General features: G+C 52.0%; 5 non-coding genes and 1 pseudogene across 5 annotated transcripts; all 6 read right to left on the bottom strand.

Annotated features, from left to right (window-relative positions):
- Nucleotides 1–1,029: 1,029 nt before the first annotated feature.
- Nucleotides 1,030–1,216, bottom strand: LOC140408036 (U2 spliceosomal RNA). Its single transcript, XR_011939982.1, has one exon. It is a non-coding gene; the product is annotated as a U2 spliceosomal RNA (small nuclear RNA).
- A 2,763-nt stretch (nt 1,217–3,979) lies between these two features.
- On the bottom strand, nt 3,980–4,168 carry LOC140407985 (U2 spliceosomal RNA). The gene has a single exon (XR_011939939.1). It is a non-coding gene; the product is annotated as a U2 spliceosomal RNA (small nuclear RNA).
- Nucleotides 4,169–9,755: 5,587 nt separating this feature from the next.
- On the bottom strand, nt 9,756–9,944 carry LOC140407981 (U2 spliceosomal RNA). The gene has a single exon (XR_011939935.1). It is a non-coding gene; the product is annotated as a U2 spliceosomal RNA (small nuclear RNA).
- Nucleotides 9,945–15,531: 5,587 nt separating this feature from the next.
- On the bottom strand, nt 15,532–15,720 carry LOC140408016 (U2 spliceosomal RNA). The gene has a single exon (XR_011939967.1). It is a non-coding gene; the product is annotated as a U2 spliceosomal RNA (small nuclear RNA).
- A 5,586-nt stretch (nt 15,721–21,306) lies between these two features.
- LOC140408007 (U2 spliceosomal RNA) lies at nt 21,307–21,491 on the bottom strand. The gene has a single exon (XR_011939961.1). It is a non-coding gene; the product is annotated as a U2 spliceosomal RNA (small nuclear RNA).
- A 5,592-nt stretch (nt 21,492–27,083) lies between these two features.
- Nucleotides 27,084–27,260, bottom strand: LOC140407942 (U2 spliceosomal RNA; annotated as a pseudogene).
- Nucleotides 27,261–27,705: the final 445 nt, after the last annotated feature.

Here is a 27,705-nt window from a genome sequence, read left to right as displayed (position 1 = left end):
CAGATTTGATTTGGAACTTTTCTGATTCCCACCCATTGATTGAGACTGCGCTATAGATGTTTGTGTAGAGCAGTTTGACCCAATTGCGAATTCCCTCCCCAAACCCCATTTTGGAGAGCACATCCATCATGTAGGTGTGTGATATTACAGTTATAATGGAGGCTGCTCTGAAACCCGACAAGCTCTCGCTCGACCCCCACGCTCCACGCGCAGATCACCTTTTCAACTGCTGGCTCCGGTGTTTCGAGGCCTACCTGGAAGCATCCTCCGCCTTCGCCAAAACGGACGCCGACCGACTCAATCTCCTGTGCTCACGGCTCGACTACGGGCTTTTCGACCTCATCACGGGAACAACGACCTATGCCGATGCCATCGTGAAGCTCAAAAGCCGGTATGCACGAACTGTTAATTCTATTTACGCCCGCCACCGCCTCGCCTCCCGGCACCAGCAGCCGGGTGAACCCCTATCCGTGTTTGTTCGGGACCTCCGTGCCCTCGCGCTCACCTGCAACGCGCCAGCAGTCTCCGCTGAGCAGAACACTGAGGCCCTGGCGCTTGATGCCTTTGTAGCTGGCATTGCTTCCGTCCCGATTCGCCAACTCCTTCTGACACAAACTACCCTGACTCTGGACACGGCAGTCACTATGGCAGAGGCCCAACAGGCAGCCTACGACAATAATGCGTCCTACACGCCTGCACAAACTTCCTTTGCTCCTGTCCACGCTCCCTACGTGGCCGCTACCTCCCAGCAACAACCCCTGCAAGTCACGGCCCACCCAGCCACTCCAGCAGTAAAAATGCCTGGGCCCCAGTGTTATTTTTGTGGCCAGGCAAAACACCCCAGGAAACGCTGCCCTGCTAGAGATGCTACCTGTTCAGCCTGAGTTAAAGTCTCACATGTCTTTGTGGTTCTTGACGCTTAGCGCATCAATTTAATATACTTTTTGTATGTGTGCTGGAAGAAGTGAATAAAGTGTATATTTGTATGTGTTTGATCTGTATTTTGAGTTTGAAATTCCCCATCAAGGGGTGGTGTGCACCGTTGCTGGAGATACTGCAATACCAGGTCGATGCGTGGAGTGGACGGAGCAAGCCCCTATTCCATCTCCCTGCTCCAAAAATCAATTTAATATATGGTCCCCAGATAAGGGACGTATCAGATATTAAACTGATAGGAACAGATTTTTTTTTTTTTTTTTTTTATTCAAAAAAATATACTTTATTCATAAAAATTTATCATGAGCGTTACAGAAACATTTCAAATTGTCTTGACTGTACATTTCCGGCAGGGTTACATGTTGCCTTGACTTTCTTCCATTCAATTTTGATATTGTCGTACACATATCACTCTTTACATTACCATTCCTTCTGAAATATTTACAGTGGCATGTTTGTTTTCTACATTGGAGTGTTGATTGCCCAGACCGAGGGGCTTTACACTGTTACGCTCCCCTCGGTGTACATTTGCTGGAAAGACTTTACACAGTGGTCTTTCCCCATTGCGCCTTGGCGGCAGCTGCCCCAAGCTTGAGTGCGTCCCTCAGCACGTAGTCCTGGACCTTGGAATGTGCCAGTCTGCAACACTCGGTCGAGGACAATTCTTTGCACTGGAAGATCAGCAAGTTTCGGGCAGACCAAAGAGCGTCTTTTACCGAGTTGATGACCTTCCAGCAGCAGTTGATATTTGTCTCGGTGTGTGTCCCTGGAAACAGTCCGTAGAGCACAGAGTCCTGTGTCACAGATCTGTTTGGGATAAACCTTGACAAATACCATTGCATCTCTCTCCAGACCTTCTTTGCAAAGGCACATTCCACAAGGAGGTGTGTGACCGTCTCATTTCCCCCACAGCCACTCCGAGGGCAGCGTGCATTGGTGCAGAGCCTTCGGGTGTGCATGAAGAATCTGACAGGGAGGGCCTTTCTCACCACCAGCCAAGCTAGGTCTTGGTGCTTGTTTGAAAGTTCTGGTGATGAGGCGTTCTGCCAGATGACTCTGGCAGTCTGCTCAGGGAACCATCCAACGTCCTCCACGGTCTCTTTTTCCCTGAGGGCCTCGAGGACATTACGTGCTGACCACTGCTTCATTGCCTTGTGGTCAAAGGTGTTTTCCTTCAAAAACTTTTCCACAAAGGACAGGTGGTACGGTACGGTCCAACTACTTGGAGCGTTCCGCGGCAATGAGGCCAGGCCCATCCTTCGCAACACCGGGGACAGGTAGAACCTCAGTATGTAGTGACACTTGGTGTTTGCATACTGGGGGTCCACGCACAGCTTGATGCAGCTGGACACAAAGGTGGCCAACAGGATGAGGGAGGCGTTGGGTACGTTCCGCCCTCCCTTCTCCAGAGGTTTGTACATGGTGTCCCTTCGGACACGGTCCATCTTGGATCGCCAGATAAATTTGAAGATGGCCCGGGTGACTGCTGTGGCGTAGGGTCGGGTTATGGGCCAGACCTGCGCCACGTACAGTAGCACCGAGAGTACCTCACACCTGATGACCAGGGTTTTGCCCGCAATGGAGAGGGAGCGTTGCTCCCACCAGCCCAGTTTCTGTCTTACCTTTCCTATGCGCTCCTCCCAGTTTTTGGTGCACGCCCCAGCAGCTCCGAACCATATCCCCAGCACCTTCAGGTAATCGGACCTGACAGTGAAGGGGACAAAGGACCGGTCGGCCCAGTTCCCAAAGAACATGGCCTCGCTCTTGCCCCGGTTTACCTTGGCTCCAGAGGCCAGTTCAAACTGGTCGCAGGTGGTCAAGAGCCTGCGTACAGACGCAGGATCCGAGCAGAAGACGGCAACGTCGTCCATGTACAGGGAGGCCTTGACTTGCATGCCTCCACTGCCTGGGATCGTCACTCCTCTTATGCCCGGATCCCTCCTGATGGACTCGGCAAAAGGTTCTATGCAGCACACAAAAAGGGCAGAGGAGAGAGGGCAGCCCTGCCTGACTCCAGATTTGATTTGGAACTTTTCTGATTCCCACCCATTGATTGAGACTGCGCTATAGATGTTTGTGTAGAGCAGTTTGACCCAATTGCGAATTCCCTCCCCAAACCCCATTTTGGAGAGCACATCCATCATGTAGGTGTGTGATATTACAGTTATAATGGAGGCTGCTCTGAAACCCGACAAGCTCTCGCTCGACCCCCACGCTCCACGCGCAGATCACCTTTTCAACTGCTGGCTCCGGTGTTTCGAGGCCTACCTGGAAGCATCCTCCGCCTTCGCCAAAACGGACGCCGACCGACTCAATCTCCTGTGCTCACGGCTCGACTACGGGCTTTTCGACCTCATCACGGGAACAACGACCTATGCCGATGCCATCGTGAAGCTCAAAAGCCGGTATGCACGAACTGTTAATTCTATTTACGCCCGCCACCGCCTCGCCTCCCGGCACCAGCAGCCGGGTGAACCCCTATCCGTGTTTGTTCGGGACCTCCGTGCCCTCGCGCTCACCTGCAACGCGCCAGCAGTCTCCGCTGAGCAGAACACTGAGGCCCTGGCGCTTGATGCCTTTGTAGCTGGCATTGCTTCCGTCCCGATTCGCCAACTCCTTCTGACACAAACTACCCTGACTCTGGACACGGCAGTCACTATGGCAGAGGCCCAACAGGCAGCCTACGACAATAATGCGTCCTACACGCCTGCACAAACTTCCTTTGCTCCTGTCCACGCTCCCTACGTGGCCGCTACCTCCCAGCAACAACCCCTGCAAGTCACGGCCCACCCAGCCACTCCAGCAGTAAAAATGCCTGGGCCCCAGTGTTATTTTTGTGGCCAGGCAAAACACCCCAGGAAACGCTGCCCTGCTAGAGATGCTACCTGTTCAGCCTGAGTTAAAGTCTCACATGTCTTTGTGGTTCTTGACGCTTAGCGCATCAATTTAATATACTTTTTGTATGTGTGCTGGAAGAAGTGAATAAAGTGTATATTTGTATGTGTTTGATCTGTTTTTTGAGTTTGAAATTCCCCATCAAGGGGTGGTGTGCACCGTTGCTGGAGATACTGCAATACCAGGTCGATGCGTGGAGTGGACGGAGCAAGCCCCTATTCCATCTCCCTGCTCCAAAAATCAATTTAATATATGGTCCCCAGATAAGGGACGTATCAGATATTAAACTGATAAGAACAGATTTTTTTTTTTTTTTTTTTTTTTCTCAAAAAAATATACTTTATTCATAAAAATTTATCATGAGCATTACAGAAACATTTCAAATTGTCTTGACTGTACATTTCCGGCAGGGTTACATGTTGCCTTGACTTTCTTCCATTCAATTTTGTTATTGTCATACACATATCACTCTTTACATTACAATTCCTTCTGAAATATTTACAGTGGCATGTTTGTTTTATACATTGGAGTGTTGGTTGCCCCGACCGAGGGGCTTTACACTGTTACCGGCCCCTCGGTGTACATTTGCTGGAAAGACTTTACACTGTGGTCTTTCCCCATTGCGCCTTGGCGGCAGCTGCCCCAAGCTTGAGTGCGTCCCTCAGCACGTAGTCCTGGACCTTGGAATGTGCCAGTCTGCAACACTCGGTCGAGGACAATTCTTTGCACTGGAAGATCAGCAAGTTTCGGGCAGACCAAAGAGCGTCTTTTACCGAGTTGATGACCTTCCAGCAGCAGTTGATATTTGTCTCGGTGTGTGTCCCTGGAAACAGTCCGTAGAGCACAGAGTCCTGTGTCACAGATCTGTTTGGGATAAACCTTGACAAATACCACTGCATCTCTCTCCAGACCTTCTTTGCAAAGGCACATTCCACAAGGAGGTGTGTGACCGTCTCATTTCCCCCACAGCCACTCCGAGGGCAGCGTGCATTGGTGCAGAGCCTTCGGGTGTGCATGAAGAATCTGACAGGGAGGGCCCTTCTCACCACCAGCCAAGCTAGGTCTTGGTGCTTGTTTGAAAGTTCTGGTGATGAGGCGTTCTGCCAGATGACTCTGGCAGTCTGCTCAGGGAACCATCCAACGTCCTCCACGGTCTCCTTTTCCCTGAGGGCCTCGAGGACATTACGTGCTGACCACTGCTTCATTGCCTTGTGGTCAAAGGTGTTTTTCTTCAAAAACTTTTCCACGAAGGACAGGTGGTACGGTACGGTCCAACTACTTGGAGCGTTCCGCGGCAATGAGGCCAGGCCCATCCTTCGTAACACCGGGGACAGGTAGAACCTCAGTATGTAGTGACACTTGGTGTTTGCATACTGGGGGTCCACGCACAGCTTGATGCAGCTGGACACAAAGGTGGCCAACAGGATGAGGGAGGCGTTGGGTACGTTCCGCCCTCCTTTCTCCAGAGGTTTGTACATGGTGTCCCTTCGGACACGGTCCATCTTGGATCGCCAGATGAATTTGAAGATGGCCCGGGTGACTGCTGTGGCGTAGGGTCGGGTTATGGGCCAGACCTGCGCCACGTACAGCAACACCGAGAGTACCTCACACCTGATGACCAGGGTTTTGCCCGCAATGGAGAGGGAGCGTTGCTCCCACCAGCCCAGTTTCTGTCTTACCTTTGCGATGCGCTCCTCCCAGTTTTTGGTGCATGCCCCAGCAGCTCCGAACCATATCCCCAGCACCTTCAGGTAATCTGACCTGACAGTGAAGGGGACAAAGGACCGGTCGGCCCAGTTCCCAAAGAACATGGCCTCGCTCTTGCCCCGGTTTACCTTGGCTCCCGAGGCCAGTTCAAACTGGTCGCAGGTGGTCAAGAGCCTGCGCACAGACGCAGGATCCGAGCAGAAGACGGCAACGTCGTCCATGTACAGGGAGGCCTTGACTTGCATGCCTCCACTGCCTGGGATCGTCACTCCTCTTATACCCGGATCCCTCCTGATGGACTCGGCAAAAGGTTCTATGCAGCACACAAAAAGGGCAGAGGAGAGAGGGCAGCCCTGCCTGACTCCAGATTTGATCTGGAACTTTTCTGATTCCCACCCATTGATTGAGACTGCGCTATAGATGTTTGTGTAGAGCAGTTTGATCCAATTGCGAATTCCCTCCCCAAACCCCATTTTGGAGAGCACATCCATCATGTAGGTGTGCGATATTCTGTCAAAAGCCTTCTCCTGGTCAAGGCTGATGAGGCAGGTGTCCACCCTCCTGTCCTGCACGTAGGCGATCGTATCCCTGAGTAGCGCAAGGCTATCAGAGATCTTCCTGCCGGGTACAGCACAGGTCTGGTCAGGGTGGATCACCGACTCCAGAGCAGACCTGACCCGATTGGCGATGACCTTTGCTAGAATTTTGTAGTCCACATTCAACAGTGAAATGGGTCGCCAATTTCGAATTTCTTCCCTTTCCCCCTTCTGCTTGTAGATGAGGGTGATGATGCCTTTCCTCATGGACTCTGACATGCTGCCTTCCAGAAGCATACTCTCGTACACTTCCAGCAGGTCTGGGCCCATCCAGTCCCACAGAGCCGAATACAACTCAACCGGTAAGCCGTCGCTTCCGGGAGTTTTACTCGTCTCGAAGGACTTGGCGGCCTTTGTCAGCTCGTCCAGAGTTAGTGGTTTGTCCAGGTTTTCCAGCTCGCTGTCGCCTATGACCTCCGTGATAGTCGACAGGAAGGTCTGGGAAACAGTGCTATCTGTTGGCTTCAGGTCATACAGTCCGGCATAAAAGGATTGGCTGATCCTCAGGATGTCAGACTGCGATGACTTTTCAGAGCCATCTTCTTCCTTCAGGCTGCTGATCACAGAGGTCTCTCTGTGCACCTTTTGGAAGAAGAAGCGTGAGCACTTTTCGTCCTGCTCCACGGAGCGGACTCTGGAACGGAAGATAACCTTGGAGGCCTCCGAGGTGTAGAGCGAGGCTTGCTGGCTCTTCACCTCTTGGAGATCCTCCTTGACATCCACCCCCATCGACTGCAGCTGGAGCAAATTTTGCATACTTTTCTGGAGCCTGGACATGACCCCTCGTCTCTCTCTCACCTTTTGAACGCCCTTGAGGATGAAAAACCTCTTGATATTCCCCTTGATTGCTTCCCACCAGAGATGTGGGGCCTCAAAGAGGGGTTTCACGGTTCTCCAACCTTTGTAATCCCTCCTGAGTTCCTCGATGTTCTCAGGGGTCAGCAGTTTTACATTTAGCTTCCACGTCCCCCTGCCTACCCCCTGGTCTTCCTGCAGGTGGCAGTCGGCCAGTAGGAGGCAGTGGTCAGAGAAGAACACCGGCGTTACGTCGGTGGACCTGACCGTGAAAGCTCGGGACACAAAAAAGAAGTCTATCCTGGAGCGGACGGACCCGTCTGGCCGTGACCATGTGTATCTACGCTGCGCGCCGTCTGCAGGGTTGCTGCAGACGTCGAGCAGCTTGGCGTCTTTTACCGTTTCCATCAGGAGTCTGGACGTAGCGTCTAGTTTGCTGTCGGCTTTGCTGGATCGTCCAGCCGCATCGATGATGCAGTTGAAGTCACCACCCAGGATGACCGGCTTGGAGGTGGCCAACAGCAGTGGGAGTTGCTGAAGAACTGCCAGCCGCTCACTTTTTACGGCCGGGGCGTACACATTAATAAGTCTGAGAGGGGTGTTTTTGTATTTCACGTCTGCTACGAGGAGGCGCCCGCCCACCACCTCCTTAACGTCGGAGATGGTGAAGTTGCCTCCCCGCAGCAGAATACCCAGGCCGGAGGAGCGGCAGTCGTTTCCTCCTGACCAGATGGATGGCCCGTGGGACCACCAGCTCGACCAGCGCCTGTAGTTGCTGAGGTGCGGAATTCCGCACTCCTGCAGGAACAGTAGGTCAGCTTTTACATTTGCCAAATAGTTGAGTGTGGCTACACACCGCGAAGTATCTTTGATGCTTCGCACATTTATGGATGCAATTTTTAAACCCATTATAAAAAAGATAGATTTACCAGTCTCAAGAGTCCAGAGTCTATACAGTTGGCTGTTCCAGCTGTTCGATGTTCCCCAGCATGCCGGTGGTGCTCGCAAACTTTAGCACAGTTGCAGGGCTGAGAAAGCTGTTCTGGTCCATACTGGCCCCGTGATTTTGATGCAGATGCATTGGGGGGGTGATGTAGCCCTGGCGTTCGTCATGGCAGTCAGTAGGTGTTGGGGTTGCAGGCCGGTCTTCACCTGGGTTGTTGCTGCTCGTTACTATCGGGGGTTGGTCTGTGACCTTGTTTCCTTCCCGGTCGGTGGTCTGGGGGGTCTGTGCCTTCCGTTCCACGTTGGTGCTTTGCCTCTTTATTTGAGGCCGATTCTTGTCCTGTTTTCCCTCATCGGATGAGGTGTCGGCGCTAAGTGCGCCGGCTGAGAGGTGTCGCTTTTTGCCACTACCCCTCGGGGGGTTCTTCAGTTTGTTTTTTTGTTTCCGCTTTCGTTTGTCCCTGTTCACTGTTTCCCAGGGCTCTTTATTCTTTGTCCCATCCTCTTCCTCTTCCATTGAGTGTTCCTCATCAGATGGGGCTGGGGTTGGGTTGTCAGGAGGTGCTGGGGCCTCTTCTTTTTGTTGGGGGCCCTTTTGTTGCTTTTCCTCATTCTGAGCCGTGGTGTCTTTTTCGGTGGAGGGTGTATGCACCTCCTCTCTGGTCGCCTTTTTAACTCCGCTGCTGATGATTTGAGCGTATGTCGCCCCGCGTTTCGGGCAGGCCCTGTAAAGATGGCCGGCCTCCCCACACAGGTTGCAGCACTTGTCTTCTTTGCAGTCCTTAGTCATGTGTCCCTCCTGCCTGCAGTTCTTGCAGAAGGTCACACTGCAGTTTGCGGCAACATGCCCCGTTTTGCCACAGGTGTGGCATACTCGTGGCTGTCCCACGTAGTAGAGGTAGCCACGATTTACTCCAATAGCGAAATTGGAGGGGGGATGCAGGATGGCTCCGTTGCTGTCCGTTCTTAGGGTCACCTTGACCTGGTGCTCACTTGTCCAGATGCCGAAGGTGTCTTTCACTTGCACGCTGTCACTTTTCAGCTCAGCGTACCTGGCGAGGAACGTGAGCACATCAGATACAGGGACGTGGGGGTTGTACGTGTGCAGTGTAACAACCCGATTTCGCTGTGCCGGTAGCGTAAACAGAGGCTCCGCAGTCAGGATCGACAAGGGACTCTGGTTACCTTTTTCCTTGAAGACGTTCAAGAATTTGATGCACGCTGCGACGCTCTTGAAGGTGACATCAAAGAAACCATTCTTGGGGAAGTTTTGCAAGCAGAAGATCTCTGTTGCTTTAAACCCACAACACTCAAGCAGCACCCACTTCACGAAGTGTTTCCGGTCCGAAGGTGACTCTCCCTCCGTTTTCTTCACTGTGACTCGGACAGTGTTTCGCACTCCCCAGCCTGGTGGTCGGGATGCAGCTGCATCCATAGCTCGGACGTTGGGTGTGAAACTGTATCGGCGTTAGGCCTAAACCCGAGGTTTAGGCCAGCATGTAGATCCACCAATAGCAGCCAAGCTCCAAACGTTTCCTCTTTGACGACTTCAATCCCTCCGAGTTCTCCAATCCACGATCGACATGGAAATCCTCAGCTTCTCTCGATCAAATGAGACTACACTTGATCTTAGGCAAAAGGCCGAGAAGCCGAGTAATGCACATTGAAGAGTGAAATGGGTGGTCAATTTCGAATGAGTTCCCTTTCGCCGTTGTGCTTGTAAGATGCGTTTGGTCATTCTTCATGACACCGGGGCCAGGTAGAAGGTGAGTAGCAGCAGCCAGTTGCCGAAGCATTTTGTTGTGTGCTGAAAGAAGTGAATAAAGTGTATATTTGTATGTGTTTGAGCTGTTTTTTGAGTTTGAAATTCCCCATGAAGGGGTGGTGTGCACCGTTGCTGGAGATACTGCAATACCAGGTCGATGCGTGGAGTGGACGGAGCAAGCCCCTATTCCATCTCCCTGCTCCAAAAATCAATTTAATATATGGTCCCCAGATAAGGGACGTATCAGATATTAAACTGATAAGAACAGATTTTTTTTTTTTTTTTTTTTTTTTTCAAAAAAATATACTTTATTCATAAAAATTTATCATGAGCATTACAGAAACATTTCAAATTGTCTTGACTGTACATTTCCGGCAGGGTTACATGTTGCCTTGACTTTCTTTCATTCAATTTTGATATTGTCATACACATATCACTCTTTACATTACAATTCCTTCTTAAATATTTACATTGTCATGTTTGTTTTATACATTGGAGTGTTGGTTGCCCAGACCGAGGGGCTTTACACTGTTACGCGCCCCTCGGTGTACATTTGCTGGAAAGACTTTACACTGTGGTCTTTCCCCATTGCGCCTTGGCGGCAGCTGCCCCAAGCTTGAGTGCGTCCCTCAGCACGTAGTCCTGGACCTTGGAATGTGCCAGTCTGCAACACTCAGTCGAGGACAATTCTTTGCACTGGAAGATCAGCAAGTTTCGGGCAGACCAAAGAGCGTCTTTTACCGAGTTGATGACCTTCCAGCAGCAGTTGATATTTGTCTCGGTGTGTGTCCCTGGAAACAGTCCGTAGAGCACAGAGTCCTGTGTCACAGATCTGTTTGGGATAAACCTTGACAAATACCACTGCATCTCTCTCCAGACCTTCTTTGCAAAGGCACATTCCACAAGGAGGTGTGTGACCGTCTCATTTCCCCCACAGCCACTCCGAGGGCAGCGTGCATTGGTGCAGAGCCTTCGGGTGTGCATGAAGAATCTGACAGGGAGGGCCTTTCTCACCACCAGCCAAGCTAGGTCTTGGTGCTTGTTTGAAAGTTCTGGTGATGAGGCGTTCTGCCAGATGACTCTGGCAGTCTGCTCAGGGAACCATCCAACGTCCTCCACGGTCTCCTTTTCCCTGAGGGCCTCGAGGACATTACGTGCTGACCACTGCTTCATTGCCTTGTGGTCAAAGGTGTTTTCCTTCAAAAACTTTTCCACAAAGGACAGGTGGTACGGTACGGTCCAACTACTTGGAGCGTTCCGCGGCAATGAGGCCAGGCCCATCCTTCGCAACACCGGGAACAGGTAGAACCTCAGTATGTAGTGACACTTGGTGTTTGCATACTGGGGGTCCACGCACAGCTTGATGCAGCTGGACACAAAGGTGGCCAACAGGATGAGGGAGGCGTTGGGTACGTTCCGCCCTCCCTTCTCCAGAGGTTTGTACATGGTGTCCCTTCGGACACGGTCCATCTTGGATCGCCAGATAAATTTGAAGATGGCCCGGGTGACTGCTGTAGCGTAGGGTCGGGTTATGGGCCAGACCTGCGCCACGTACAGTAGCACCGAGAGTACCTCACACCTGATGACCAGGGTTTTGCCCGCAATGGAGAGGGAGCGTTGCTCCCACCAGCCCAGTTTCTGTCTTACCTTTCCTATGCGCTCCTCCCAGTTTTTGGTGCACGCCCCAGCAGCTCCGAACCATATCCCCAGCACCTTCAGGTAATCTGACCTGACAGTGAAGGGGACAAAGGACCGGTCGGCCCAGTTCCCAAAGAACATGGCCTCGCTCTTGCCCCGGTTTACCTTGGCTCCAGAGGCCAGTTCAAACTGGTCGCAGGTGGTTAAGAGCCTGCGTACAGACGCAGGATCCGAGCAGAAGACGGCAACGTCGTCCATGTACAGGGAGGCCTTGACTTGCATGCCTCCACTGCCTGGGATCGTCACTCCTCTTATACCCGGATCCCTCCTGATGGACTCGGCAAAAGGTTCTATGCAGCACACAAAAAGGGCAGAGGAGAGAGGGCAGCCCTGCCTGACTCCAGATCTGATCTGGAACTTTTCTGATTCCCACCCATTGATTGAGACTGCGCTATAGATGTTTGTGTAGAGCAGTTTGATCCAATTGCGAATTCCCTCCCCAAACCCCATTTTGGAGAGCACATCCATCATGTAGGTGTGCGATATTCTGTCAAAAGCCTTCTCCTGGTCAAGGCTGATGAGGCAAGTGTCCACCCCCCTGTCCTGCACGTAGGCGATCGTATCCCTGAGTAGCGCGAGGCTATCAGAGATCTTCCTGCCGGGTACAGCACAGGTCTGGTCAGGGTGGATCACCGACTCCAGAGCAGACCTGACCCGATTGGCGATGACCTTTGCTAGAATTTTGTAGTCCACATTCAACAGTGAAATGGGTCGCCAATTTCGAATTTCTTCCCTTTCCCCCTTCTGTTTGTAGATGAGGGTGATGATGCCTTTCCTCATGGACTCTGACATGCTGCCCTCCAGAAGCATACTCTCGTACACTTCCAGCAGGTCTGGGCCCATCCAGTCCCACAGAGCCGAATACAACTCAACCGGTAAGCCGTCGCTTCCGGGAGTTTTACTCGTCTCGAAGGACTTGGCGGCCTTTGTCAGCTCGTCCAGAGTTAGTGGTTTGTCCAGGTTTTCCAGCTCGCTGTCGCCTATGACCTCCGCGATAGTCGACAGGAAGGTCTGGGAAACAGTGCTATCTGTTGGCTTCAGGTCATACAGTCCGGCATAAAAGGATTGGCTGATCCTCAGGATGTCAGACTGCGATGACTTTTCAGAGCCATCTTCTTCCTTCAGGCTGCTGATCACAGAGGTGTCTCTGTGCACCTTTTGGAAGAAGAAGCGTGAGCACTTTTCGTCCTGCTCCACGGAGCGGACTCTGGAACGGAAGATAACCTTGGAGGCCTCCGAGGTGTAGAGCGAGGCTTGCTGGCTCTTCACCTCTTGGAGATCCTCCTTGACATCCACCCCCATCGACTGCAGCTGGAGCAAATTTTGCATACTTTTCTGGAGCCTGGACATGACCCCTCGTCTCTCTCTCACCTTTTGAACGCCCTTGAGGATGAAAAACCTCTTGATATTCCCCTTGATTGCTTCCCACCAGAGATGTGGGGCCTCAAAGAGGGGTTTCACGGTTCTCCAACCTTTGTAATCCCTCCTGAGTTCCTCGATGTTCTCAGGGGTCAGCAGTTTTACATTTAGCTTCCACGTCCCCCTGCCTACCCCCTGGTCTTCCTGCAGGTGGCAGTCGGCCAGTAGGAGGCAGTGGTCAGAGAAGAACACCGGCGTTACGTCGGTGGACCTGACCGTGAAAGCTCGGGACACAAAAAAGAAGTCTATCCTGGAGCGGACGGACCCGTCTGGCCGTGACCATGTGTATCTACGCTGCGCGCCGTCTGCAGGGTTGCTGCAGACGTCGAGCAGCTTGGCGTCTTTTACCGTTTCCATCAGGAGTCTGGACGTAGCGTCTAGTTTGCTGTCGGCATTGCTGGATCGTCCAGCCGCATCGATGATGCAGTTGAAGTCACCACCCAGGATGACCGGCTTGGAGGTGGCCAACAGCAGTGGGAGTTGCTGAAGAACTGCCAGCCGCTCACTTTTTACGGCCGGGGCGTACACATTAATAAGTCTGAGAGGGGTGTTTTTGTATTTCACGTCTGCTACGAGGAGGCGCCCGCCCACCACCTCCTTAACGTCGGAGATGGTGAAGTTGCCTCCCCGCAGCAGAATACCCAGGCCGGAGGAGCGGCAGTCATTTCCTCCTGACCAGATGGATGGCCCGTGGGACCACCAGCTCGACCAGCGCCTGTAGTTGCTGAGGTGCGGAATTCCGCACTCCTGCAGGAACAGTAGGTCAGCTTTTACATTTGCCAAATAGTTGAGTGTGGCTACACACCGCGAAGTATCTTTGATGCTTCGCACATTTATGGATGCAATTTTTAAACCCATTATAAAAAAGATAGATTTACCAGTCTCAAGAGTCCAGAGTCTATACAGTTGGCTGTTCCAGCTGTTCGATGTTCCCCAGCATGCCGGTGGTGCTCGCAAACTTTAGCACAGTTGCAGGGCTGAGAAAGCTGTTCTGGTCCGTACTGGCCCCGTGATTTTGATGCAGATGCATTGGAGGGGTGATGTAGCCCTGGCGTTCGTCATGGCAGTCAGTAGGTGTTGGGGTTGCAGGCCGGTCTTCACCTGGGTTGTTGCTGCTCGTTACTATCGGGGGTTGGTCTGTGACCTTGTTTCCTTCCCGGTCGGTGGTCTGGGGGGTCTGTGCCTTCCGTTCCACGTTGGTGCTTTGCCTCTTTATTTGAGGCCGATTCTTGTCCTGTTTTCCCTCATCGGATGAGGTGTCGGCGCTAAGTGCGCCGGCTGAGAGGTGTCGCTTTTTGCCACTACCCCTCGGGGGGTTCTTCAGTTTGTTTTTTTGTTTCCGCTTTCGTTTGTCCCTGTTCACTGTTTCCCAGGGCTCTTTATTCTTTGTCCCATCCTCTTCCTCTTCCATTGAGTGTTCCTCATCAGATGGGGCTGGGGTTGGGTTGTCAGGAGGTGCTGGGGCCTCTTCTTTTTGTTGGGGGCCCTTTTGTTGCTTTTCCTCATTCTGAGCCGTGGTGTCTTTTTCGGTGGAGGGTGTATGCACCTCCTCTCTGGTCGCCTTTTTAACTCCGCTGCTGATGATTTGAGCGTATGTCGCCCCGCGTTTCGGGCAGGCCCTGTAAAGATGGCCGGCCTCCCCACACAGGTTGCAGCACTTGTCTTCTTTGCAGTCCTTAGTCATGTGTCCCTCCTGCCTGCAGTTCTTGCAGAAGGTCACACTGCAGTTTGCGGCAACATGCCCCGTTTTGCCACAGGTGTGGCATACTCGTGGCTGTCCCACGTAGTAGAGGTAGCCACGATTTACTCCAATAGCGAAATTGGAGGGGGGATGCAGGATGGCTCCGTTGCTGTCCGTTCTTAGGGTCACCTTGACCTGGTGCTCACTTGTCCAGATGCCGAAGGTGTCTTTCACTTGCACGCTGTCACTTTTCAGCTCAGCGTACCTGGCGAGGAACGTGAGCACATCAGATACAGGGACGTGGGGGTTGTACGTGTGCAGTGTAACAACCCGATTTCGCTGTGCCGGTAGCGTAAACAGAGGCTCCGCAGTCAGGATCGACAAGGGACTCTGGTTACCTTTTTCCTTGAAGACATTCAAGAATTTGATGCACGCTGCGACGCTCTTGAAGGTGACATCAAAGAAACCATTCTTGGGGAAGTTTTGCAAGCAGAAGATCTCTGTTGCTTTAAACCCACAACACTCAAGCAGCACCCACTTCACGAAGTGTTTCCGGTCCGAAGGTGACTCTCCCTCCGTTTTCTTCACTGTGACTCGGACAGTGTTTCGCACTCCCCAGCCTGGTGGTCGGGATGCAGCTGCATCCATAGCTCGGACGTTGGGTGTGAAACTGTATCGGCGTTAGGCCTAAACCCGAGGTTTAGGCCAGCATGTAGATCCACCAATAGCAGCCAAGCTCCAAACGTTTCCTCTTTGACGACTTCAATCCCTCCGAGTTCTCCAATCCACGATCGACATGGAAATCCTCAGCTTCTCTCGATCAAATGAGACTACACTTGATCTTAGGCAAAAGGCCGAGAAGCCGAGTAATGCACATTGAAGAGTGAAATGGGTGGTCAATTTCGAATGAGTTCCCTTTCGCCGTTGTGCTTGTAAGATGCGTTTGGTCATTCTTCATGACACCGGGGCCAGGTAGAAGGTAAGTAGCAGCAGCCAGTTGCCGAAGCATTTTGTTGTGTGCTGAAAGAAGTGAATAAAGTGTATATTTGTATGTGTTTGAGCTGTTTTTTGAGTTTGAAATTCCCCATGAAGGGGTGGTGTGCACCGTTGCTGGAGATACTGCAATACCAGGTCGATGCGTGGAGTGGACGGAGCAAGCCCCTATTCCATCTCCCTGCTCCAAAAATCAATTTAATATATGATCCCCAGATAAGGGACGTATCAGATATTAAACTGATAAGAACAGATTTTTTTTTTTTTTTTTTTTTTTTTCAAAAAAATATACTTTATTCATAAAAATTTATCATGAGCATTACAGAAACATTTCAAATTGTCTTGACTGTACATTTCCGGCAGGGTTACATGTTGCCTTGACTTTCTTTCATTCAATTTTGATATTGTCATACACATATCACTCTTTACATTACAATTCCTTCTTAAATATTTACATTGTCATGTTTGTTTTATACATTGGAGTGTTGGTTGCCCAGACCGAGGGGCTTTACACTGTTACGCGCCCCTCGGTGTACATTTGCTGGAAAGACTTTACACTGTGGTCTTTCCCCATTGCGCCTTGGCGGCAGCTGCCCCAAGCTTGAGTGCGTCCCTCAGCACGTAGTCCTGGACCTTGGAATGTGCCAGTCTGCAACACTCAGTCGAGGACAATTCTTTGCACTGGAAGATCAGCAAGTTTCGGGCAGACCAAAGAGCGTCTTTTACCGAGTTGATGACCTTCCAGCAGCAGTTGATATTTGTCTCGGTGTGTGTCCCTGGAAACAGTCCGTAGAGCACAGAGTCCTGTGTCACAGATCTGTTTGGGATAAACCTTGACAAATACCACTGCATCTCTCTCCAGACCTTCTTTGCAAAGGCACATTCCACAAGGAGGTGTGTGACCGTCTCATTTCCCCCACAGCCACTCCGAGGGCAGCGTGCATTGGTGCAGAGCCTTCGGGTGTGCATGAAGAATCTGACAGGGAGGGCCTTTCTCACCACCAGCCAAGCTAGGTCTTGGTGCTTGTTTGAAAGTTCTGGTGATGAGGCGTTCTGCCAGATGACTCTGGCAGTCTGCTCAGGGAACCATCCAACGTCCTCCACGGTCTCCTTTTCCCTGAGGGCCTCGAGGACATTACGTGCTGACCACTGCTTCATTGCCTTGTGGTCAAAGGTGTTTTCCTTCAAAAACTTTTCCACAAAGGACAGGTGGTACGGTACGGTCCAACTACTTGGAGCGTTCCGCGGCAATGAGGCCAGGCCCATCCTTCGCAACACCGGGAACAGGTAGAACCTCAGTATGTAGTGACACTTGGTGTTTGCATACTGGGGGTCCACGCACAGCTTGATGCAGCTGGACACAAAGGTGGCCAACAGGATGAGGGAGGCGTTGGGTACGTTCCGCCCTCCCTTCTCCAGAGGTTTGTACATGGTGTCCCTTCGGACACGGTCCATCTTGGATCGCCAGATAAATTTGAAGATGGCCCGGGTGACTGCTGTAGCGTAGGGTCGGGTTATGGGCCAGACCTGCGCCACGTACAGTAGCACCGAGAGTACCTCACACCTGATGACCAGGGTTTTGCCCGCAATGGAGAGGGAGCGTTGCTCCCACCAGCCCAGTTTCTGTCTTACCTTTCCTATGCGCTCCTCCCAGTTTTTGGTGCACGCCCCAGCAGCTCCGAACCATATCCCCAGCACCTTCAGGTAATCTGACCTGACAGTGAAGGGGACAAAGGACCGGTCGGCCCAGTTCCCAAAGAACATGGCCTCGCTCTTGCCCCGGTTTACCTTGGCTCCAGAGGCCAGTTCAAACTGGTCGCAGGTGGTTAAGAGCCTGCGTACAGACGCAGGATCCGAGCAGAAGACGGCAACGTCGTCCATGTACAGGGAGGCCTTGACTTGCATGCCTCCACTGCCTGGGATCGTCACTCCTCTTATACCCGGATCCCTCCTGATGGACTCGGCAAAAGGTTCTATGCAGCACACAAAAAGGGCAGAGGAGAGAGGGCAGCCCTGCCTGACTCCAGATCTGATCTGGAACTTTTCTGATTCCCACCCATTGATTGAGACTGCGCTATAGATGTTTGTGTAGAGCAGTTTGATCCAATTGCGAATTCCCTCCCCAAACCCCATTTTGGAGAGCACATCCATCATGTAGGTGTGCGATATTCTGTCAAAAGCCTTCTCCTGGTCAAGGCTGATGAGGCAAGTGTCCACCCCCCTGTCCTGCACGTAGGCGATCGTATCCCTGAGTAGCGCGAGGCTATCAGAGATCTTCCTGCCGGGTACAGCACAGGTCTGGTCAGGGTGGATCACCGACTCCAGAGCAGACCTGACCCGATTGGCGATGACCTTTGCTAGAATTTTGTAGTCCACATTCAACAGTGAAATGGGTCGCCAATTTCGAATTTCTTCCCTTTCCCCCTTCTGTTTGTAGATGAGGGTGATGATGCCTTTCCTCATGGACTCTGACATGCTGCCCTCCAGAAGCATACTCTCGTACACTTCCAGCAGGTCTGGGCCCATCCAGTCCCACAGAGCCGAATACAACTCAACCGGTAAGCCGTCGCTTCCGGGAGTTTTACTCGTCTCGAAGGACTTGGCGGCCTTTGTCAGCTCGTCCAGAGTTAGTGGTTTGTCCAGGTTTTCCAGCTCGCTGTCGCCTATGACCTCCGCGATAGTCGACAGGAAGGTCTGGGAAACAGTGCTATCTGTTGGCTTCAGGTCATACAGTCCGGCATAAAAGGATTGGCTGATCCTCAGGATGTCAGACTGCGATGACTTTTCAGAGCCATCTTCTTCCTTCAGGCTGCTGATCACAGAGGTGTCTCTGTGCACCTTTTGGAAGAAGAAGCGTGAGCACTTTTCGTCCTGCTCCACGGAGCGGACTCTGGAACGGAAGATAACCTTGGAGGCCTCCGAGGTGTAGAGCGAGGCTTGCTGGCTCTTCACCTCTTGGAGATCCTCCTTGACATCCACCCCCATCGACTGCAGCTGGAGCAAATTTTGCATACTTTTCTGGAGCCTGGACATGACCCCTCGTCTCTCTCTCACCTTTTGAACGCCCTTGAGGATGAAAAACCTCTTGATATTCCCCTTGATTGCTTCCCACCAGAGATGTGGGGCCTCAAAGAGGGGTTTCACGGTTCTCCAACCTTTGTAATCCCTCCTGAGTTCCTCGATGTTCTCAGGGGTCAGCAGTTTTACATTTAGCTTCCACGTCCCCCTGCCTACCCCCTGGTCTTCCTGCAGGTGGCAGTCGGCCAGTAGGAGGCAGTGGTCAGAGAAGAACACCGGCGTTACGTCGGTGGACCTGACCGTGAAAGCTCGGGACACAAAAAAGAAGTCTATCCTGGAGCGGACGGACCCGTCTGGCCGTGACCATGTGTATCTACGCTGCGCGCCGTCTGCAGGGTTGCTGCAGACGTCGAGCAGCTTGGCGTCTTTTACCGTTTCCATCAGGAGTCTGGACGTAGCGTCTAGTTTGCTGTCGGCATTGCTGGATCGTCCAGCCGCATCGATGATGCAGTTGAAGTCACCACCCAGGATGACCGGCTTGGAGGTGGCCAACAGCAGTGGGAGTTGCTGAAGAACTGCCAGCCGCTCACTTTTTACGGCCGGGGCGTACACATTAATAAGTCTGAGAGGGGTGTTTTTGTATTTCACGTCTGCTACGAGGAGGCGCCCGCCCACCACCTCCTTAACGTCGGAGATGGTGAAGTTGCCTCCCCGCAGCAGAATACCCAGGCCGGAGGAGCGGCAGTCATTTCCTCCTGACCAGATGGATGGCCCGTGGGACCACCAGCTCGACCAGCGCCTGTAGTTGCTGAGGTGCGGAATTCCGCACTCCTGCAGGAACAGTAGGTCAGCTTTTACATTTGCCAAATAGTTGAGTGTGGCTACACACCGCGAAGTATCTTTGATGCTTCGCACATTTATGGATGCAATTTTTAAACCCATTATAAAAAAGATAGATTTACCAGTCTCAAGAGTCCAGAGTCTATACAGTTGGCTGTTCCAGCTGTTCGATGTTCCCCAGCATGCCGGTGGTGCTCGCAAACTTTAGCACAGTTGCAGGGCTGAGAAAGCTGTTCTGGTCCGTACTGGCCCCGTGATTTTGATTCAGATGCATTGGGGGGGTGATGTAGCCCTGGCGTTCGTCATGGCAGTCAGTAGGTGTTGGGGTTGCAGGCCGGTCTTCACCTGGGTTGTTGCTGCTCGTTGCTATCGGGGGTTGGTCTGTGACCTTGTTTTCTTCCCGGTCGGTGGTCTGGGGTGTCTGTGCCTTCCGTTCCACGTTGGTGCTTTGCCTCTTTATCTGAGGCCGATTCTTGTCCTGTTTTCCCTCATCGGATGAGGTGTCGGCACTAAGTGCGCCGGCTGAGAGGTGTCGCTTTTTGCCACTACCCCTCAGGGGGTTCTTTAGTTTGTTTTTTTGTTTCCTCTTACGTTTGTCCCTGTTCACGGTTTCCCAGGGCTCTTTATTCTTTGTCCCATCCTCTTCCATTGAGTGTTCCTCATCAGATGGGGCTGGGGTTGGGTTGTCAGGAGGTGCTGGGGCCTCTTCTTTTTGTTGGGGGCCCTTTTGTTGCTTTTCCTCATTCTGAGCCGTGGTGTCTTTTTCGGTGGAGGGTGTATGCACCTCCTCTCTGGTCGCCTTTTTAACTCCGCTGCTGATGATTTCAGCGTATGTCGCCCCGCGTTTCGGGCAGGCCCTGTAAAGATGGCCGGCCTCCCCACACAGGTTGCAGCACTTGTCTTCTTTGCAGTCCTTAGTCATGTGTCCCTCCTGCCTGCAGTTCTTGCAGAAGGTCACACTGCAGTTTGCGGCAACATGCCCCGTTTTGCCACAGGTGTGGCATACACGTGGCTGTCCCACGTAGTAGAGGTAGCCACGATTTACTCCAATAGCGAAATTGGAGGGGGGATGCAGGATGGCTCCGTTGCTGTCCGTTCTTAGGGTCACCTTGACCTGGTGCTCACTTGTCCAGATGCCGAAGGTGTCTTTCACTTGCACGCTGTCACTTTTCAGCTCAGCGTACCTGGCGAGGAACGTGAGCACATCAGATACAGGGACGTGGGGGTTGTACGTGTGCAGTGTAACAACCCGATTTCGCTGTGCCGGTAGCGTAAACAGAGGCTCCGCAGTCAGGATCGACAAGGGACTCTGGTTACCTTTTTCCTTGAAGACGTTCAAGAATTTGATGCACGCTGCGACGCTCTTGAAGGTGACATCAAAGAAACCATTCTTGGGGAAGTTTTGCAAGCAGAAGATCTCTGTTGCTTTAAACCCACAGCACTCGAGCAGCACCTTCTTCACGAAGTGTTTCCGGTCCAAAGGTGACTCTCCATCCGTTTTCTTCACTGTGACTCGGACAGTGTTTCGCACGCCCCAGCCTGGTGGTCGGGATGCAGCTGCATCCATAGCTCGTACGTTGGGTGTGAAACTGTATCGGCGTTAGGCCTAAACCCGAGGTTTAGGCCAGCATGTAGATCCACCAATAGCAGCCAAGCTCCAAACGTTTCTTCTTTGACGACTTCAATCCCTCCGAGTTCTCCAATCCACGATCGTCATCGAAATCCTCAGCTTCCCTCGATCAAATGAGACTACACTTGATCTTAGCCAAAAGGCCGAGAAGCCGAGTAATGCACATTGAAGAGTGAAATGGGTGGTGAATTTCGAATGAGTTCCCTTTCGCCGTTGTGCTTGTAAGATGCGTTTGGTCATTCTTGATGACACCCCCGGGGCCAGGTAGAAGGTGAGTAGCAGCAGCCAGTTGCCGAAGCATTTTGTTGTGTGCTGGAAGAAGTGTGAATAAAGTGTATATTTGTATGTGTTTGAGCTGTTTTTTGAGTTTGAAATTCCCCATGAAGGGGTGGTGTGCACCGTTGCTGGAGATACTGCAATACCAGGTCAATGCGTGGAGTGGACGGAGCAAGCCCCTATTCCATCTCCCTGCTCCAAAAATCAATTTAATATATGGTCCCCAGATAAGGGACGTATCAGATATTAAACTGATAAGAACAGATTTATTTTTTTTTTTTTTTTTCAAAAAAATATACTTTATTCATAAAAATTTATCATGAGCATTTCAGAAACATTTCAAATTGTCTTGACTGTACATTTTCGGCAGGGTTACATGTTGCCTTGACTTTCTTTCATTCAATTTTGATATTGTCGTACACATATCACTCTTTACATTACAATTCCTTCTTAAATATTTACAGTGGCATGTTTGTTTTATACATTGGAGTGTTGATTGCCCAGACCGAGGGGCTTTACACTGTTACGCGCCCCTCGGTGTACATTTGCTGGAAAGACTTTACACTGTGGTCTTTCCCCATTGCGCCTTGGCGGCAGCTGCCCCAAGCTTGAGTGCGTCCCTCAGCACGTAGTCCTGGACCTTGGAATGTGCCAGTCTGCAACACTCGGTCGAGGACAATTCTTTGCACTGGAAGATCAGCAAGTTTCGGGCAGACCAAAGAGCGTCTTTTACCGAGTTGATGACCTTCCAGCAGCAGTTGATATTTGTCTCGGTGTGTGTCCCTGGAAACAGTCCGTAGAGCACAGAGTCCTGTGTCACAGATCTGTTTGGGATAAACCTTGACAAATACCACTGCATCTCTCTCCAGACCTTCTTTGCAAAGGCACATTCCACAAGGAGGTGTGTGACCGTCTCATTTCCCCCACAGCCACTCCGAGGGCAGCGTGCATTGGTGCAGAGCCTTCGGGTGTGCATGAAGAATCTGACAGGGAGGGCCCTTCTCACCACCAGCCAAGCTAGGTCTTGGTGCTTGTTTGAAAGTTCTGGTGATGAGGCGTTCTGCCAGATGACTCTGGCAGTCTGCTCAGGGAACCATCCAACGTCCTCCACGGTCTCCTTTTCCCTGAGGGCCTCGAGGACATTACGTGCTGACCACTGCTTCATTGCCTTGTGGTCAAAGGTGTTTTTCTTCAAAAACTTTTCCACGAAGGACAGGTGGTACGGTACGGTCCAACTACTTGGAGCGTTCCGCGGCAATGAGGCCAGGCCCATCCTTCGCAACACCGGGGACAGGTAGAACCTCAGTATGTAGTGACACTTGGTGTTTGCATACTGGGGGTCCACGCACAGCTTGATGCAGCTGGACACAAAGGTGGCCAGCAGGATGAGGGAGGCGTTGGGTACGTTCCGCCCTCCCTTCTCCAGAGGTTTGTACATGGTGTCCCTTCGGACACGGTCCATCTTGGATCGCCAGATAAATTTGAAGATGGCCCGGGTGACTGCTGTGGCGTAGGGTCGGGTTATGGGCCAGACCTGCGCCACGTACAGTAGCACCGAGAGTACCTCACACCTGATGACCAGGGTTTTGCCCGCAATGGAGAGGGAGCGTTGCTCCCACCAGCCCAGTTTCTGTCTTACCTTTCCTATGCGCTCCTCCCAGTTTTTGGTGCACGCCCCAGCAGCTCCGAACCATATCCCCAGCACCTTCAGGTAATCTGACCTGACAGTGAAGGGGACAAAGGACCGGTCGGCCCAGTTCCCAAAGAACATGGCCTCGCTCTTGCCCCGGTTTACCTTGGCTCCAGAGGCCAGTTCAAACTGGTCGCAGGTGGTTAAGAGCCTGCGTACAGACGCAGGATCCGAGCAGAAGACGGCAACGTCGTCCATGTACAGGGAGGCCTTGACTTGCATGCCTCCACTGCCTGGGATCGTCACTCCTCTTATACCCGGATCCCTCCTGATGGACTCGGCAAAAGGTTCTATGCAGCACACAAAAAGGGCAGAGGAGAGAGGGCAGCCCTGCCTGACTCCAGATCTGATCTGGAACTTTTCTGATTCCCACCCATTGATTGAGACTGCGCTATAGATGTTTGTGTAGAGCAGTTTGATCCAATTGCGAATTCCCTCCCCAAACCCCATTTTGGAGAGCACATCCATCATGTAGGTGTGCGATATTCTGTCAAAAGCCTTCTCCTGGTCAAGGCTGATGAGGCAAGTGTCCACCCCCCTGTCCTGCACGTAGGCGATCGTATCCCTGAGTAGCGCGAGGCTATCAGAGATCTTCCTGCCGGGTACAGCACAGGTCTGGTCAGGGTGGATCACCGACTCCAGAGCAGACCTGACCCGATTGGCGATGACCTTTGCTAGAATTTTGTAGTCCACATTCAACAGTGAAATGGGTCGCCAATTTCGAATTTCTTCCCTTTCCCCCTTCTGTTTGTAGATGAGGGTGATGATGCCTTTCCTCATGGACTCTGACATGCTGCCTTCCAGAAGCATACTCTCGTACACTTCCAGCAGGTCTGGGCCCATCCAGTCCCACAGAGCCGAATACAACTCAACCGGTAAGCCGTCGCTTCCGGGAGTTTTACTCGTCTCGAAGGACTTGGCGGCCTTTGTCAGCTCGTCCAGAGTTAGTGGTTTGTCCAGGTTTTCCAGCTCGCTGTCGCCTATGACCTCCGTGATAGTCGACAGGAAAGTCTGGGAAACAGTGCTATCTGTTGGCTTCAGGTCATACAGTCCGGCATAAAAGGATTGGCTGATCCTCAGGATGTCAGACTGCGATGACTTTTCAGAGCCATCTTCTTCCTTCAGGCTGCTGATCACAGAGGTGTCTCTGTGCACCTTTTGGAAGAAGAAGCGTGAGCACTTTTCGTCCTGCTCCACGGAGCGGACTCTGGAACGGAAGATAACCTTGGAGGCCTCCGAGGTGTAGAGCGAGGCTTGCTGGCTCTTCACCTCTTGGAGATCCTCCTTGACATCCACCCCCATCGACTGCAGCTGGAGCAAATTTTGCATACTTTTCTGGAGCCTGGACATGACCCCTCGTCTCTCTCTCACCTTTTGAACGCCCTTGAGGATGAAAAACCTCTTGATATTCCCCTTGATTGCTTCCCACCAGAGATGTGGGGCCTCAAAGAGGGGTTTCACGGTTCTCCAACCTTTGTAATCCCTCCTGAGTTCCTCGATGTTCTCAGGGGTCAGCAGTTTTACATTTAGCTTCCACGTCCCCCTGCCTACCCCCTGGTCTTCCTGCAGGTGGCAGTCGGCCAGTAGGAGGCAGTGGTCAGAGAAGAACACCGGCGTTACGTCGGTGGACCTGACCATGAAAGCTCGGGACACAAAAAAGAAGTCTATCCTGGAGCGGACGGACCCGTCTGGCCGTGACCATGTGTATCTACGCTGCGCGCCGTCTGCAGGGTTGCTGCAGACGTCGAGCAGCTTGGCGTCTTTTACCGTTTCCATCAGGAGTCTGGACGTGGCGTCTAGTTTGCTGTCGGCTTTGCTGGATCGTCCAGCCGCATCGATGATGCAGTTGAAGTCACCACCCAGGATGACCGGCTTGGAGGTGGCCAACAGCAGTGGGAGTTGCTGAAGAACTGCCAGCCGCTCACTTTTTACGGCAGGGGCGTACACATTAATAAGTCTGAGAGGGGTGTTCTTGTATTTCACGTCTGCTACGAGGAGGCGCCCGCCCACCACCTCCTTAACGTCGGAGATGGTGAAGTTGCCTCCCCGCAGCAGAATACCCAGGCCGGAGGAGCGGCAGTCGTTTCCTCCTGACCAGATGGATGGCCCGTGGGACCACCAGCTCGACCAGCGCCTGTAGTTGCTGAGGTGCGGAATTCCGCACTCCTGCAGGAACAGTAGGTCAGCTTTTACATTTGCCAAATAGTTGAGTGTGGCTACACACCGCGAAGTATCTTTGATGCTTCGCACATTTATGGATGCAATTTTTAAACCCATTTTAAAAAAGATAGATTTACCAGTCTCAAGAGTCCAGAGTCTATACAGTTGGCTGTTCCAGCTGTTCGATGTTCCCCAGCATGCCGGTGGTGCTCGCAAACTTTAGCACAGTTGCAGGGCTGAGAAAACTGTTCTGGTCCGTACTGGCCCCGTGATTTGGATGCAGATGCATTGGGGGGGTGGTGTAGCCCTGGGGTTCGTCGTGGTGGTCAGTAGGTGTTGGGGTTGCAGGCCGGTCTTCACCTGGGTTGTTGCTGCTCGTTGCTATCGGGGGTTGGTCTGTGACCTTGTTTTCTTCCCGGTCGGTGGTCTGGGGGGTCTGTGCCTTCCGTTCCACGTTGGTGCTTTGCCTCTTTATCTGAGGCCGATTCTTGTCCTGTTTTCCCTCATCGGATGAGGTGTCGGCACTAAGTGCGCCGGCTGAGAGGTGTCGCTTTTTGCCACTACCCCTCAGAGGGTTCTTCAGTTTGTTTTTTTGTTTCCTCTTACGTTTGTCCCTGTTCACGGTTTCCCAGGGCTCTTTATTCTTTGTCCCATCCTCTTCCTCTTCCATTGAGTGTTCCTCATCAGATGGGGCTGGGGTTGGGTTGTCAGGAGGTGCTGGGGCCTCCTCTTTTTGTTGGGGGCCCTTCTGTTGCTTTTCCTCATTCTGAACCGTGGTGTCTTTTTCGGTGGAGGGTGTATGCACCTCCTCTCTGGTCGCCTTTTTAACTCCGCTGCTGATGATTTCAGCGTATGTCGCCCCGCGTTTCGGGCAGGCCCTGTAAAGATGGCCGGCCTCCCCACACAGGTTGCAGCACTTGTCTTCTTTGCAGTCCTTAGTCATGTGTCCCTCCTGCCTGCAGTTCTTGCAGAAGGTCACACTGCAGTTTGCGGCAACATGCCCCGTTTTGCCACAGGTGTGGCATACACGTGGCTGTCCCACGTAGTAGAGGTAGCCACGATTTACTCCAATAGCGAAATTGGAGGGGGGATGCAGGATGGCTCCGTTGCTGTCCGTTCTTAGGGTCACCTTGACCTGGTGCTCACTTGTCCAGATGCCGAAGGTGTCTTTCACTTGCACGCTGTCACTTTTCAGCTCAGCGTACCTGGCGAGGAACGTGAGCACATCAGATACAGGGACGTGGGGGTTGTACGTGTGCAGTGTAACAACCCGATTTCGCTGTGCCGGTAGCGTAAACAGAGGTTCCGCAGTCAGGATCGACAAGGGACTCTGGTTACCTTTTTCCTTGAAGACGTTCAAGAATTTGATGCACGCTGCGACGCTCTTGAAGGTGACATCAAAGAAACCATTCTTGGGGAAGTTTTGCAAGCAGAAGATCTCTGTTGCTTTAAACCCACAGCACTCGAGCAGCACCTTCTTCACGAAGTGTTTCCGGTCCAAAGGTGACTCTCCATCCGTTTTCTTCACTGTGACTCGGACAGTGTTTCGCACGCCCCAGCCTGGTGGTCGGGATGCAGCTGCATCCATAGCTCGTACGTTGGGTGTGAAACTGTATCGGCGTTAGGCCTAAACCCGAGGTTTAGGCCAGCATGTAGATCCACCAATAGCAGCCAAGCTCCAAACGTTTCTTCTTTGACGACTTCAATCCCTCCGAGTTCTCCAATCCACGATCGTCATCGAAATCCTCAGCTTCCCTCGATCAAATGAGACTACACTTGATCTTAGCCAAAAGGCCGAGAAGCCGAGTAATGCACATTGAAGAGTGAAATGGGTGGTGAATTTCGAATGAGTTCCCTTTCGCCGTTGTGCTTGTAAGATGCGTTTGGTCATTCTTGATGACACCCCCGGGGCCAGGTAGAAGGTGAGTAGCAGCAGCCAGTTGCCGAAGCATTTTGTTGTGTGCTGGAAGAAGTGTGAATAAAGTGTATATTTGTATGTGTTTGAGCTGTTTTTTGAGTTTGAAATTCCCCATGAAGGGGTGGTGTGCACCGTTGCTGGAGATACTGCAATACCAGGTCGATGCGTGGAGTGGACGGAGCAAGCCCCTATTCCATCTCCCTGCTCCAAAAATCAATTTAATATATGGTCCCCAGATAAGGGACGTATCAGATATTAAACTGATAAGAACAGATTTTTTTTTTATTCAAAAAAATATACTTTATTCATAAAAATTTATCATGAGCATTACAGAAACATTTCAAATTGTCTTGACTGTACATTTCCGGCAGGGTTACATGTTGCCTTGACTTTCTTTCATTCAATTTTGATATTGTCGTACACATATCACTCTTTACATTACAATTCCTTCTTAAATATTTACAGTGCCATGTTTGTTTTATACATTGGAGTGTTGGTTGCCCAGACCGAGGGGCTTTACACTGTTACCCGCCCCTCGGTGTACATTTGCTGGAAAGCCCTTACACAGAGGTCTTTCCCCATTGCGCCTTGGCGGCCGCTGCCCCAAGCTTGAGTGCGTCCCTCAGCACGTAGTCCTGGACCTTGGAATGTGCCAGTCTGCAACACTCGGTCGAGGACAATTCTTTGCACTGGAAGATCAGCAAGTTTCGGGCAGACCAAAGAGCGTCTTTTACCGAGTTGAT

This window comes from Scyliorhinus torazame, chromosome 2 (genome assembly GCF_047496885.1).
Source record: "Scyliorhinus torazame isolate Kashiwa2021f chromosome 2, sScyTor2.1, whole genome shotgun sequence".
Lineage (NCBI taxonomy): Eukaryota > Metazoa > Chordata > Chondrichthyes > Carcharhiniformes > Scyliorhinidae > Scyliorhinus > Scyliorhinus torazame.
The sequence above is the reverse complement of the archived record's forward strand: the minus strand, read 5'-3'. Positions and strand labels throughout refer to the sequence as shown.